This window comes from Paralichthys olivaceus, chromosome 1, assembly GCF_024713975.1.
Source record: "Paralichthys olivaceus isolate ysfri-2021 chromosome 1, ASM2471397v2, whole genome shotgun sequence".
Taxonomy (NCBI): Eukaryota; Metazoa; Chordata; class Actinopteri; order Pleuronectiformes; family Paralichthyidae; genus Paralichthys; species Paralichthys olivaceus.
Window position 1 is genome coordinate 7177230 of NC_091093.1, and position 13251 is coordinate 7190480.

Genomic DNA, 13251 nt, shown 5'->3' on the forward strand with positions numbered 1-13251 from the left:
CTACACATGTATCCCCTATAGTACCTACGTATGTAACTTTGGATAACGAGAAATAGTCAAGTAATGTTTATTGTAAAATAATCCATAATGCATCATGTTTGTTGCTATGAAACATGCCCTTGCTCCTCACACGGGGGGGGGGGGGGGGGTTGTTTTATCCCCACCAGAGCCCATCAATGTCAATCAAACAGTGAATATAAAATGCAATGTAAATGAATCTGCGGTAGCAACCTCCAGCTGGCTTGTTTGACTTGGCTGGCGAATGCTGAGTATTGTCGGTACAGCCATCTTTTGCTCCTGCAGGCTTCCTGTTTGCCTGCTCCTTGTCAGTGTTTATCTATGGATTACACCTTGTCTGCTTGTCTGCATGTCGCACTCCAATTGCTGCTCCTTCTTCTTGCTGAACAAGCATCTCTCTTGGATGGGAACTGCGGTGCAAATGAGGAAACAGCATATTTTTTACACAAAACAGGATTTATGTGAAAAGCATTTTGAATGTAATTGTGTTGCCAGAAATTGGTCATATGATTTTGAAGCTCTTCTTTTAAGCTGGAAATTGAAATGTGTGGAAAGGCATGTGTTGCTCCTGCCCTTCAGTGTATTAATTGTTGTTATTAGGGATAGAGAGGAGGTGGGCTGGCTGGTTCCTTGGAGTGGCTGTGCTCTAATCCAGTGGTTCCCAAACCATGGGTTTCAACCCTTTTGGGGGGTCATGAGACACATGGGGGAGATCATGAGGTGATTTACAGTAATCAATTACAATCTAAATACAGTTAACAATAGCATGGGTTAGCCATGGTTGTTACAATTGACAATTTAAAATAAGGGCATTGTAACTGCACTTTTCTTTCTGCCTACATGACTCCTGAGGTGATTGTGACAGATTAGCGACAGGATCAGTTGCAGCAGGTCAATTTACACCACCACAGGAAACACTGCAACATGTGCACATAGGTGATTTTTCTTTTCTTTTTTTTTCTTTTGTGGACGGGCTCAAATCAATATCAGTTGGGATAATAGGGGGCCCCAAGTCTCTAGCATCATTACTTTGGAGGTTGGGGTCTGAATCTCTGCTCTAATCAATTAACACTGTATTTCCAACCTCATTATGTCCATTTAAGATGATCCTGTACCTCAGTTTTCCCTTGTTAATAACTGTATCCAAGTTTATTTGTCAAAACTATATCTTTCCTTAACCTTGTCCACATCAACCTCATTAACACTCTGAGGCAGAATCCTGTCCACCAAAAGGCAAATGACCCAGGTATAACAAGAGCAATGTAGTGTAGTTCAGTGCAGTGAGGTGCACACAAAACTGAACATTGGGGAAACAAAACAGCTGCTTCACAGGCGCATGGGACAACACATGAGGGCCTTCTCTGGTCAGGACTCAGCAGTCTGTCTACATCCAGAGGACAAGGGACGCTAATTTTGGGACAGTAATGTACACATGTTGACCAGAAGAGACTGATGGTTCAAAAAAGGAGCGTTCCATCTACGAGAAACTGGAATGACCAGGACTGAACAGAGGAGGTGCTCTACCACCACTTATTATTCACTAACAATACAGTATTGAGATCTCTCCCCAGGCAGCTGAACACCCATTCTAACCATTGCTGCTTTCAGACATGCAATTTACTCTAAACTTTCTCATGAAATAAACCAAAAGAGCTGTATGAAAGAAGGCAAATGTCTGAGTCTATGTACCTGTTGTTGTGAATGCGTCTGTTCGGACAATCTCTTGCTGTGTTCTTCACATGTAAAAAGCAAAGTCCTGAGAATATCCAGACCCAGTTATCTGGAGTCCCTTTCATGGCTCACATAATACCTGGGTGGTTTAAAGGCCTGCTTATCCAGTTAGTCCTTTCTGCTTTGTTGGCGCGGATAGAACAGGAAACAAAAACACAATCCCTTCAGAGGAAAAAGAGACACTCTAAAAATCAACCTAGTCATACATTTGTAGACTGACAGACCATTGCTTGATTAAACATCTACTTGACAGCTGCTGTATGTTGTCGACATGCACCTTGATACACAGGGGGCTAATTGCAAGGAAGCATGGTGAAACGTTGTGCGGCACCACCCACTGTGATGTAAGTATACAGAAGTATCAGATGGCAGACTACTGACAATATGAGCTCAGACATCCAGGTCACTGCTTTATTTTTCTGCCTGCAAAACACTTCTTGAATACAGCCCTCCATTATTAGACTCGCCATGTTCTGTTCGCTCTTTGATCTGAAGGTGCAAGAAAACGTTTAAGATTTAAATGTGGAAGTTAATTAGTCCATCTCTATTACAAGAAGCCAACAAGTGCAACACTAGGTATATAATATACTTCACTCTGATGCTAAACATTAAACAGAAGCTATTATGAGGCTCAGGGGTCACAGGCATACAGCAGAATCCTTTAATTAGATGTAACAAGTATTTCTACATTCCTGCTATATGCACAAGCTGACACAAAATGACAAGTAGATGTTAAGCAGGTAGGTGAGACATCTGTTTGTAATGTTGATGCCTCACATATGAGCCCAATGAAACATCCTCACATAAGTCTTTCATTTTGCCCTCAAGCAAAAACACTGGTTGTAACATATAAAATAAATTAGTTGGTGTGGTTGCCCAGGGGTTAGAGAAGTGGTGCGATGAATGCTGAAATTCTCTGATGGAGCGGAATGTATTATCGGTGAAAAGACTTAATAATGGTAAATGATATGAAATTGGTTGACAAATGGCAAAAATAAGTTTGCTACTGTTTAAAGATTATCATTATGTTTCTCTACATCTTGGCTTGTTAAATGTACAAAGGTTTCAAAGTAATTTTGTTAGCTAATTATTAATTAGATAATAATGATTAACCTTTAAATAATTTAGCATTTTTAACTTTAATAAACATATTCTCCCTATGCTGACATTGCCTTACCTTGTGGATTTTTGGGGGCCAATATTGATGATGATATTGGAGAGTAAAATATGTGTGGTACTGATATATTGGCTTATATATATATACAGTATATAGTTAGGATATTAAATATGTTTTAATCTTATGATAAATGTAAGATAAAAATATATTTTATCTTGTGTATCTTATTACAGGACAACAAAAGAAACATTTTATTCTGACATGTACACTCAGAGTATTTGAGAGAAGCCTCCAATGTTCCATTCAGACCATGTAGGAAGCATATGTCTCGAAAGAGGGGGGTTTCAAAAAATCTCACTTAAATGACAACATTCATTCTCTGACAGCAGGTATCATATTTGTAAAAATGATGGATATCTCATTTCAAAAAGAGCCTTATACTTGCAAAGCTGCCCACGCTCACCATTTGTCCTGTCGCTCTCTGTGCTGAGGGGTAGTGAAGGTGACAGACACCACATTCTTACCTCTACACCTGTCTCCCTAACGACTCTGAAGTGGCTATCCCGCAGTCTTTCTTTGCTATGAATCTAGTAGTCTTCCTGCCTTTAGTTTCCGGGGGGGGGGGGGGGGATATGCCCCGATTGATTGTAGAAGTGCCACATTACACTTTGAGTTTGCTGAATTGCTACTTCACACTGACTCTAACCCCGAGAGCAGAACCAAATTTTTATTCACTCTTCAGCAGTGGAAATTTACAAGAAATAGTTGTTGTTTGAAAAACTAACAATATTCAAACAATCACTGGAAAATCCCTGCTGTGTTTTTACAAGTTATGAAGGAGCCTCTCTGAAATGCACATGTGAAACACCCCTAAACCAACTCGTTTGGCCAATCGTCTTCACTTCTCCTGAAAAAGAAAGAAGCTGATTGTGGGTCTTTGGCCTTTAAAATGCTTCCTCTCATTTCTCCACAGTACTGTTTGTCCTCTCAGCTGCCTTTCTGTCTGCCAGCCAGAGCCGCTGCCTCTTCCACTCCCTGGCTCCTCCTGCTATTCTGGCCAAGCTAAGCCACAACTGTCCCACATGCCATGTCTGCTGGATGTGTGAACAAAGCTCAGAGGGAGCGAGGCGCAAACGGACCTCTTAAGTGAGTCGGGCCCAGTCAGGCGGGACGGTTGGTAATGTCTTCCTCTTTGATTCCTCAGGGAACAGAGACAGAAAACAAATGGAGTCTGACTCCCTTATTTTCTGAAGGTCCTCGAAGTGACCTGTCGCTCCTGTGGAACATGGTCTAGAGTGCTGATGTTCGCGCTTCAGCCCGTTGCTGGAGAGCTGTCCAACGCTCTGTCGGCCTGACACAATGGAGAAGGCCCCTCAACCCTCCCCTTCCTCATCCCCATTCAATCGCAGCCACAGACTACAGCACAGCTGGCTTTGTGACTTTGCTGACAACTCAGTCGGCCTGCTCACACCACGATGACCCAGTGAGTAATTGGTCAATAGAAGTCGCCAGTCATCCACTTGTGTGGCTGTGCAGGCAGTTGATGACGCACTCGCCATGCTGTAAACATACCTGCCTGCATCAACTACTGAGGGATAAAAGGGAAATTCACAGAAAACGAAAAATAGCCAGTAAATAATTAATGCAATAGTAACAGCACACATGCGCTCGCATTTATCTAATCATTCCGCAGTGGGAATGTGTACATAATAACAATATTATCTGTCTGCAGTGTGGCTGCCAGCAGCCTCGGCCCATTTGGCTGAGAGCTAACAGAGTTTGGCTACCAGTTACCACAGTGCTGCATCACAGCAACTGGATAGCTGATTCAGGCACATGGATACAGGATTTCCATCTCAACATGTCGGAGAATTAAATCTGAAGTCAGCGCTGTGTTCATGATCCAGATCCTGAGAGAGAGAGATGGAGAGGGAGTTGCAGGTTGAAGTTCAAACATTGCGTCTCCATTTCCAAGCTTACATGTACATGATGTAAGGAGGCATGCAGGAACATACAACACGCAGGTTGATACAGCACAGACACTGCTCAGCTGGTCTATAGTGTTTAACACAAAGCTGCTTCGAGAGTAAGATAATGTTAGGTGCACTGTAGGGAGTATACTGACGTCATAACATAAAAGGTTTCATCCATCCAGTTACCTGATTCACAGACTGGTCTCAGTGCTCAAGGACAGTTTGATGATAATCGTCATAAACTGGTCTTAGAAAGTACTTGAGACATGAGATGAGAGGGAGGAATGGATTTTTCAGGACAAATATTATGAGGAAATGTGTGTTAGAAAGTGTAGATACAAGCCTGTTGTCCGAACTTATTTATGACAGAAAGGCATAGGTGTGTTGTGGCCCGAATGCATTGTCACAACAGTCCACCATTTTTTTCTGTGAATAAATAGAATATTCACAGTTTGCATTGTTCAGATAAAATTCATATGTGTTTTCTAAGTTATTGAAGATCCAATAATCACTCAAGACTAGCACTCATAGTCAACAGTCCCCATATGAAACCACATTTAAATTGTTTGGATGTGCATCAAATCACCAAATTTCACATACTTATAAATATCAGTCTCCTAAACATACACCATTTTTTCATCAAGATCCATGAATTAATTTCTGAGAAATCAATGAAAGTTTTGCAAAACCTCTAATCTCAAACAAACAAACAAACAAATGCAGGTGAAATCATAACCTCCTTGATGAAGGTAACAAATGTAATGGTCAAAGTTGTAATTTCGGCATTTATGTTGTAATGATTGATTCATAAAAATGATTGAAAGGAAAGCAAAAGAAAACATTCCACCTTAAAAGTTGCTGCTAGAAATTGTGGAGCAACACAGAATTAAATGATTGTAGGTGACATTACCAGTAAAGATGTAAAAGTAGGAAACCATTCATCAGTCACTCTTGGTTTCTTTATCTGTGAGGCATTTGTATATCCAGCAACCTATTACACAACCATTTGTTTTATCTCACCCTGACAGGTTGTGTTAAGCACCATGCTCTTTGTTAGTTGGACCCATTTTTTAATAAACATTTTTTTGTTTCACACCTTGATCCGCCCTGTGTGACCACGGTTGTATAATTTGTGACCACGGGCACGTTTTCACTTGAGCTCGCTGCGTGATGAGTCATTTAGGAGTTAAATGCATGGCTAAATGGCACCTTGACAGGAGATGAGACTTTTTGCTCTCATTTTTCCAGCCTAAATTATCCCAGCAGGTCACAGATTTGAATACACAACATTATGTTCACAAGCCCGCATTTTTAAACTATTACATGAAGCTCACCACTCCAATCACACAGCCAGAGATCTAACTATGAGTCATCCACAAATCACTTGTTATTCATTTTCCATTTTATTTCTTTTCCGCAGTAGCCTCCAGCAAGCATAAGGAGGAGTGCAAATCCTGCAGAGGAAGGAAGTGAATGTGGAGAATTTTGACTGCGCTGTCAGGGGCAGTCAGAGCTGGTCCAGTGTGTCAGGTTCCAGGCGTAAACCTACAAATCAGAGCAGAAATTAGGATTGAAACATCCTCAACGTTTCTGTGGGAAGATTTAACTAACTGACTCTCAGTGGCAGGATGGAAAGCGAAATCATTCTAGCCTTATTTTCTAAAAATTTCCAAGGCTTTTCTCTTTACCACCAATCCTTTTTTCAGCCCTGCATGTTTTCATTGATCTGTTCATGGTCACGTTTATAAATCATGCAAGTGGTAACCCAAACATAACACTGCCATTAAAATTCAGAACACATGAATAAAAAAACACACATGAAACCTGCTGTGACTTACAAATTGACTGATGGATCTGACACAAAACAATATTGGATGATAGCTAAATTTAAGATAATCAGCTATTGTTCATATACACCCAAATAAAACCAAATGGAATTTTCATCTATTTCGCTTGTGGAAACCTGTTGAAATCGCTTTTATCTCCCTAAGGCCATCAGACAACAGGCACTGCAATGACGTTGCTGCTGTCACCAGCTTAAACAGAGTGAAAGAAGCTGCAGTGTCAGGGCTCTGCTAATTTGAAACATCTTAAAACCTTTGTGCCTTGTTCAAATCTATCAATGCCTGTGATGTAATTACATTTTAAATAGGCTCTGGTGATAAATTGAATCTCTATTTTCTTCTGCCCCTAACCAAACTTGATTAATCCATTTTTAATCAGTTGGAGGCAGGGAGATGCCTTGATGTTTCATTTAACCGAGGCTGACAGCTCAGACAGCCATGCTTTTTGTCTGACGAGTCCTGTAAAACCTCAAGACCACAGGTTGGAGACAAAGGGAAATGCAGTTCTTTCAGTGTCCCTTCGACACCTAGTTTAGTCTGTCTGTGTACACTGGATACTCATAGGTATCAAGCAATGGTGGTGGCGTGCTCGCTTTCCATGTGCAGGTGGTGCGATGTTTACCCCGCAGATCTGAATCAATGACCCCTATGAGGCAGCCTCCTCTCCACACTTACTGTACAGTGTGCGGCTGAGAAGACAAGCTTCAAGGGTTTCTAATTATAGATGACAGACACAGAGTCATTCCCCCAGCGTCTTCCTCCTCCCAGTGGCCATGCTGCAAAGAAAAACAGTGTTAAATAGAGGAACTTTCACCCTCTCCTGTTGCAAACTTAGAAGATTAATGCAATACAAGGCACAGTGATATAGTATGTTCAGAATATAGAAATAATGTGGTTTTTTTGTGCGCTTATACTGAGTGGTGGAATGCAACCAAATATTGAGGCATTGTGCAGGTACTGTATATGTTTGCGTTCACTTTACACTCACAATTTTACAACTCAAAGATATCAAAAATATAATAATAATAATATTAATAATGATAATAATAATAATAATAGCAGAGGAGGAAGAAAAATAGAATAATATAATAATAAAAAAACAATGGAACAAGTGCAGAAAAGATATGACAATATATTATAAATAAGTTGGAATAGTCAGTGTAAACAGGAGCCAATGTCAATCATTTGTAAACACTTTCACCAAAAAATGTAAGAAGGGATTTTTAAAAAGTAAAGAATTGTGACATAAAATGTTTTTAATCATGGAGACCAGTGATTAAGCCTTTCTCAATCTGCATGACAAGATCTGCTAACATTAGCCACATAAGCTTCCTGGTCACACCACACCAACTGGTCCAGTGCATAGTGAAAGTGACAGTTGTGAACTACTTGTTTTATAAAACAAAACATAAACCTGTAACCTTGATGTTTACAATGAAATGTGAAACAAAAACGGAGCTCTTTGAAATCTAATTGAATTAAAAAAAAATAAAAAATGAAAATAGCAAAGTGAGCTCTTCCACAACTCCTCATCTCCAGCCCTCATCTGCATTAATATTTTTGGGATTTTTGGATAGTTCCGAAGTTGATAGTTCAGTTTTTTGTTCTCCTGTGTGTTAAATATTCTCTCACAAGTACTAATACCACTACTACTACTTCTACTTAACAGTGTACATGTGTTCTTATTTTGTGCTCGAATGGAAGAATCGAGCTGGTCAGATCCATGGACAACAATTGCGGGCTGGCATCGCCATCACAGATTCTCTTCAGATTCAATTCCGTGGTTCAAAAAGCCAATCAACACTTATATTCTTCCTCACACTCACCGTTGAGATTCAAGAGATTGCATAGTCAGTTTGGGGCATGTTCAGATGTTTTTAGAAAGGTCTCAAAGTGAAAGTGTTGCAAAGACCACACACAGCGCTCTACACTGAAGATGTGCAGACAGTGCACTATACACCCTGTAAAGGGACAGCATACACCCCACCTTTAAATGATACAGAGATAGAAGCGCTAAGCTACATATAGGTCCTCCCTTGATAATAATTCATTGATCTTGATGAAATGAATCTGACGTGTGTAGTGGACTGATATTTATGAGTGTGTGTAATTTGGTGCAGATCGAAAATAAATATCTGTACCTATTGAATTGGAGTGGACTGTTGGTGCAGGTATGCACTCTATTGAGTGACATTCTAGTCATTCGTGTGCTCCTTTACTCAGTTAGACTAAGGTGGGCTAGTAAGCTGGACATAACTGACATTTGTAGTTTAAACCCTTTTTTGCTCTTGTGGTTCTCATTTTACAGAGGTTCAAGTTTAGCAAATGATTGACTACCTTAATTTAATCTAAAGGAATAGTTCAGAATATTGATAAATATGATAAATACCCTGGTTAAACCCCAGTGTGGCTGATGATTAAACTGTGTTTGTGTGTGTGTGTGTGTGTTTGTGTTGCTCTGGGACCCACATGTCTCTTTTGAAGAAGATGGCAGATGAATCACGTGTGACTGCTGGTTATAAGACAGCGGCTGGTGTATGTGAGTTCACATATCATTGAGCAATAGTACAATGACACAGAGGAAAATCAACATTTGGCAGTTTCCACCAAGAAACACCAACTGTCATCATTCTGAGGGGATTACATTCTTCTTCTGCTGTGCGACAGAGGCACTGAGGGGTGTAAATCTCAGGTCAGGATGACAATGTGTAATGCACCTTGACTAATTGTCTGTAGCATTTTCAATGGCAGGAGCTGAATAGATGGGGAAACAGAGAAACCATAGGAGTTGTTGTGGAGGGCGGAGGGGTGTATTTACTGTAGCTTCTGGACTGCTGGGCATGCTGTCTCCATCCTTGGCAGAGCTGCAGAATCACAGTCGGGGATAAAAACACATCCCTCCCATAATGTCACTGTGAAGCCTTTCTTTCCAAATCCACTGATTTGTTCTGTCTTATTCATCTCCTTATTCCTCCCACTCTCCTCCTTTTCAATTCTCATCAGTCATATTTTTCAGATTTGCTTTTTATTTTCTGTAATTTTCACCTTCCCCCTATTTCTACAGAAACTCAATTTTTAACAAACCTCATTCTTCATCCAACTTTTTCCAAAGATCATGTAGAAATGTAGAGACCAGTGTACACTCATATTTTTACAGTTTCCCCTAAACAGTACATAGTATAAATGCACCTGTCATTCCTCTTCTCAGTTCTGGCTTCTCTCCTCTGGCAGAGGTGGGCAGGGTTCTGACTTCTTTTAAATCAAATGTTTCCACAGTTTTCCCTTAAGAAACAAAACAACATAAAAATAAATAAAAAAATGTGTATTGCAGAAAAACGAACTACAGCAGTGTTCTTCCTTAATGTGAATTACTGAGATGAGACACAACAAGAAAACTGCAACTGAATGAATGAGAAAAGGTGAAACGAAACTCTCTAAGTTGAAGCATTTAAAACCAGTTTTCATTTGCAAAGCACTGTTTGAATGTGAAGAATTCTTCCATAGCCTTGACTCACACACAGGAAAGTTGATTATTCTCTTTAAAAAAATTATGATCTTCAGAATAAAACACCCAATCTGACCTTATCTTTGATGGAAATTTGATCTTGGCCAGATGGAGGTTTGTCTTACTTGCTCATTGGAACGAGCTGGGATAATTACTTCCCGGCGTTTGCAGTCTCTGTGCCAAGCCAATCTAAGATGGTAGCTTCAATTTAACAATGGCCTTTGCATATAATTCTGCAACAAGAAAGCAAATAATGTGTCCCTCAAATTATATGTGTGGAGAATGTGACATTGTGGATTGGCAGTGACACAACGATTAGCAGAGGATTGTTGTGTTTTCATCTCCAGAAGTTTTAAGGTGCTATGGTAGCTTGGAGGGGGAATGGGTCATTTTATGTCTTTGTTCCAGGGGCCCGCTATCTTACTGATCATAGACGATGCAATAGAACATGAAGTTGATTATGTCCAAGCAGGAGCCCTGAAATTACAGTCTGTAGTACAGGAAATTAAGACTTCAAGAAGTGAAGACAAGTAGCAGTCGAATAAATGGTGATTTCAGCAAAATAATGGTGTTTCAAAATGTTTATGTTATATTACAGTTGTGGAGTGGGTTTTAAAGCAGTACATTGTTTTCATCAACTCTTATTCAACAAGTGACTATTTACTCTAAACACTCATTCTCCTGTATCCAACATATGGAAGGCAAATAAATAAAGTGGACAGAAAGTTAATAATACCAGCTTTTACAATTTGTTTATTATCAAACTTGTAACTTCACTTCACTTGTGACTTCTTTTGGAAGTGCCTCTAAATGCCTTCAGAACGTAGTGCTGGAAAGGAGGGCTAAGATTTGCTTACCAACCCCTCCCTTCCATCTCTCCCCAACACACATAAGCTGTCTAAAGCTACGTTTTCTAGGTTATCTAGCAATGAGTGAACTCCAGTAGCAACACACACACACTTTTGCGACAGAAATGTTGTATCACCTAGAGGGCCCAGTGCTGAGACAGGTTGGGGTAAAGCAACTGTGTTTAAGGAGTGTGGTGGTTCTGAGCCATTCGAACTGTGGTTTTGGAAGCCCTCTACTTCATACAACATTTCAGTCTGAGTACCAGGAAGTGCAGGAGAGGATTCTGGACGTCTCTGAATGGTAGATGATGTGATGGTTTAGAGGTATAGTTTCAGCACAGATTTGAAAACGTAACGTTCCAGATTCCCATTCACAGGGGGGCGTAATGAGCCATGGAAACACTACAAACTATCACAGGCAGTTTGCTCTGTTAACTAGCCTGGCCAACAGGAAAGCAGCATTTTGAGAAAAATAAAGTTCACATGGAGAGCCCTCAGTGCAGATATCAGCAACGCAGCGGGGTTGGAGGCCAAGCCATCAGAGAACTCTGATAACAATAAAAAACATTTTTTTAGTTGGCAGTTTATTTTGACATGCTGAGGGGCACAGTTTCAGGTCTTTCATTTTACATTTTCCAAAGATCAGTCAGTTTTCTGTCCTCCATGAATACTCTACTCAATATAACAACACTCCAGCCACCCTCATTATCACTAACCATAATTGTCAAGTATAGAGTAAATAGTCACTTGTTGAATAAGAGTTGATGAAAACAATGTACTGCTTTAAAACCCACTCCACAACTGTAATATAACATAAACATTTTGAAACACCATTATTTTGCTGAAATCACCATTTATTCGACTGCTACTTGTCTTCACTTCTTGAAGTCTTAATTTCCTGTACTACAGACTGTAATTTCAGGGCTCCTGCTTGGACATAATCAACTTCATGTTCTATTGCATCGTCTATGATCAGTACATGATGTAAAACCTTCTAGCGAGATATTATCAGTAAGATGTCAACTCATATCCTCAGATTTTGAAAAGAGTTATCAAACATTTTACACTGAGGTTGGAAGAGAACTTCCACGGAACATTTTCAACAGTGCAGAGATTTTTGTAGATATGATCTTTTAGACACACATGTTGATCAGGAATCAAAATGGCAACCTCTGTTGATAAACAAAAGGACCGTGATTGTCTATGTGGTGCAGTATTCCTGCCAACCATGACAAAAAGCCCTTTCACATATAAAACACTTGTTTTAATGGTAATTTCTGTGATACCTGGGTTCAGCAGAAAATGTTCTGAAAATATTAAAATGACATTTACTCATTTTATCTTTCTCTCAATCCACAATATGTTTTCAAAGTTGTCTGTGCTCTATGCCTTTCCGGTCATGGTCAGACTGAACAGAAAAACACACACACAGTGTTTCCAACAGGATTATATTTGATCCATGATTTTAATTCATTATAAAACTGAGGTGTGTTGCCATAGTCTAATCCAACAGTAGCACTTACAGGCCAATCTTAAGTGTCTTTACAGCTCAAACCATGCAGCTAAGCTGACCTGCAATGATGTGTCTGTGCAACCCATACGTGCTTTAGCAGGTGCAAGTGGAAAGGGGTCGCTCTGAATGCCGCTATGGCATTTGAATATACTGTTAAGTAATGGTTTGACTGAGTTTACTGAACACGTTTTCTACTCTGTTAATGTGGAAGCTGATATGTGCCTGACGACCTACAACATAAATTCATCGTGAAACAACGAGCTCAAAGCTACGACAACCTCTGTTTGTGCAAGTTCTACAAACTACATCCTGGGCATTTTCTCATTCTGAGGAGACATGCATTGAAGTTTACATCTATGTTTTGGAGAACATCTTCAAAACCAATTTTTGGAAACTCTCAGTTCCAAAACCTGGAAAAACAGCTGTGGGTAGCATTATCACAACTACCAGTTGACATCAGATGCCTAACCAGAGAGTAGAAGTTCCAGCCATCATATAGGTGTTACATTATAATTAGATGCTCAATACTTTTTGATAAATTCAAAAAAAGATACAAATAAATTTGAAACCGACCTTGATGGGAAGTTTCCCATCCCTGTGTGAAACAATGGTACTGTTCTGCTCTGGCTCGATGAGGCAGACTTGCCCTTGCCTCCTTTCTTTGGGGTTCAAAAGATCTGAGAGTGTGTCGTCTTTTAAGTT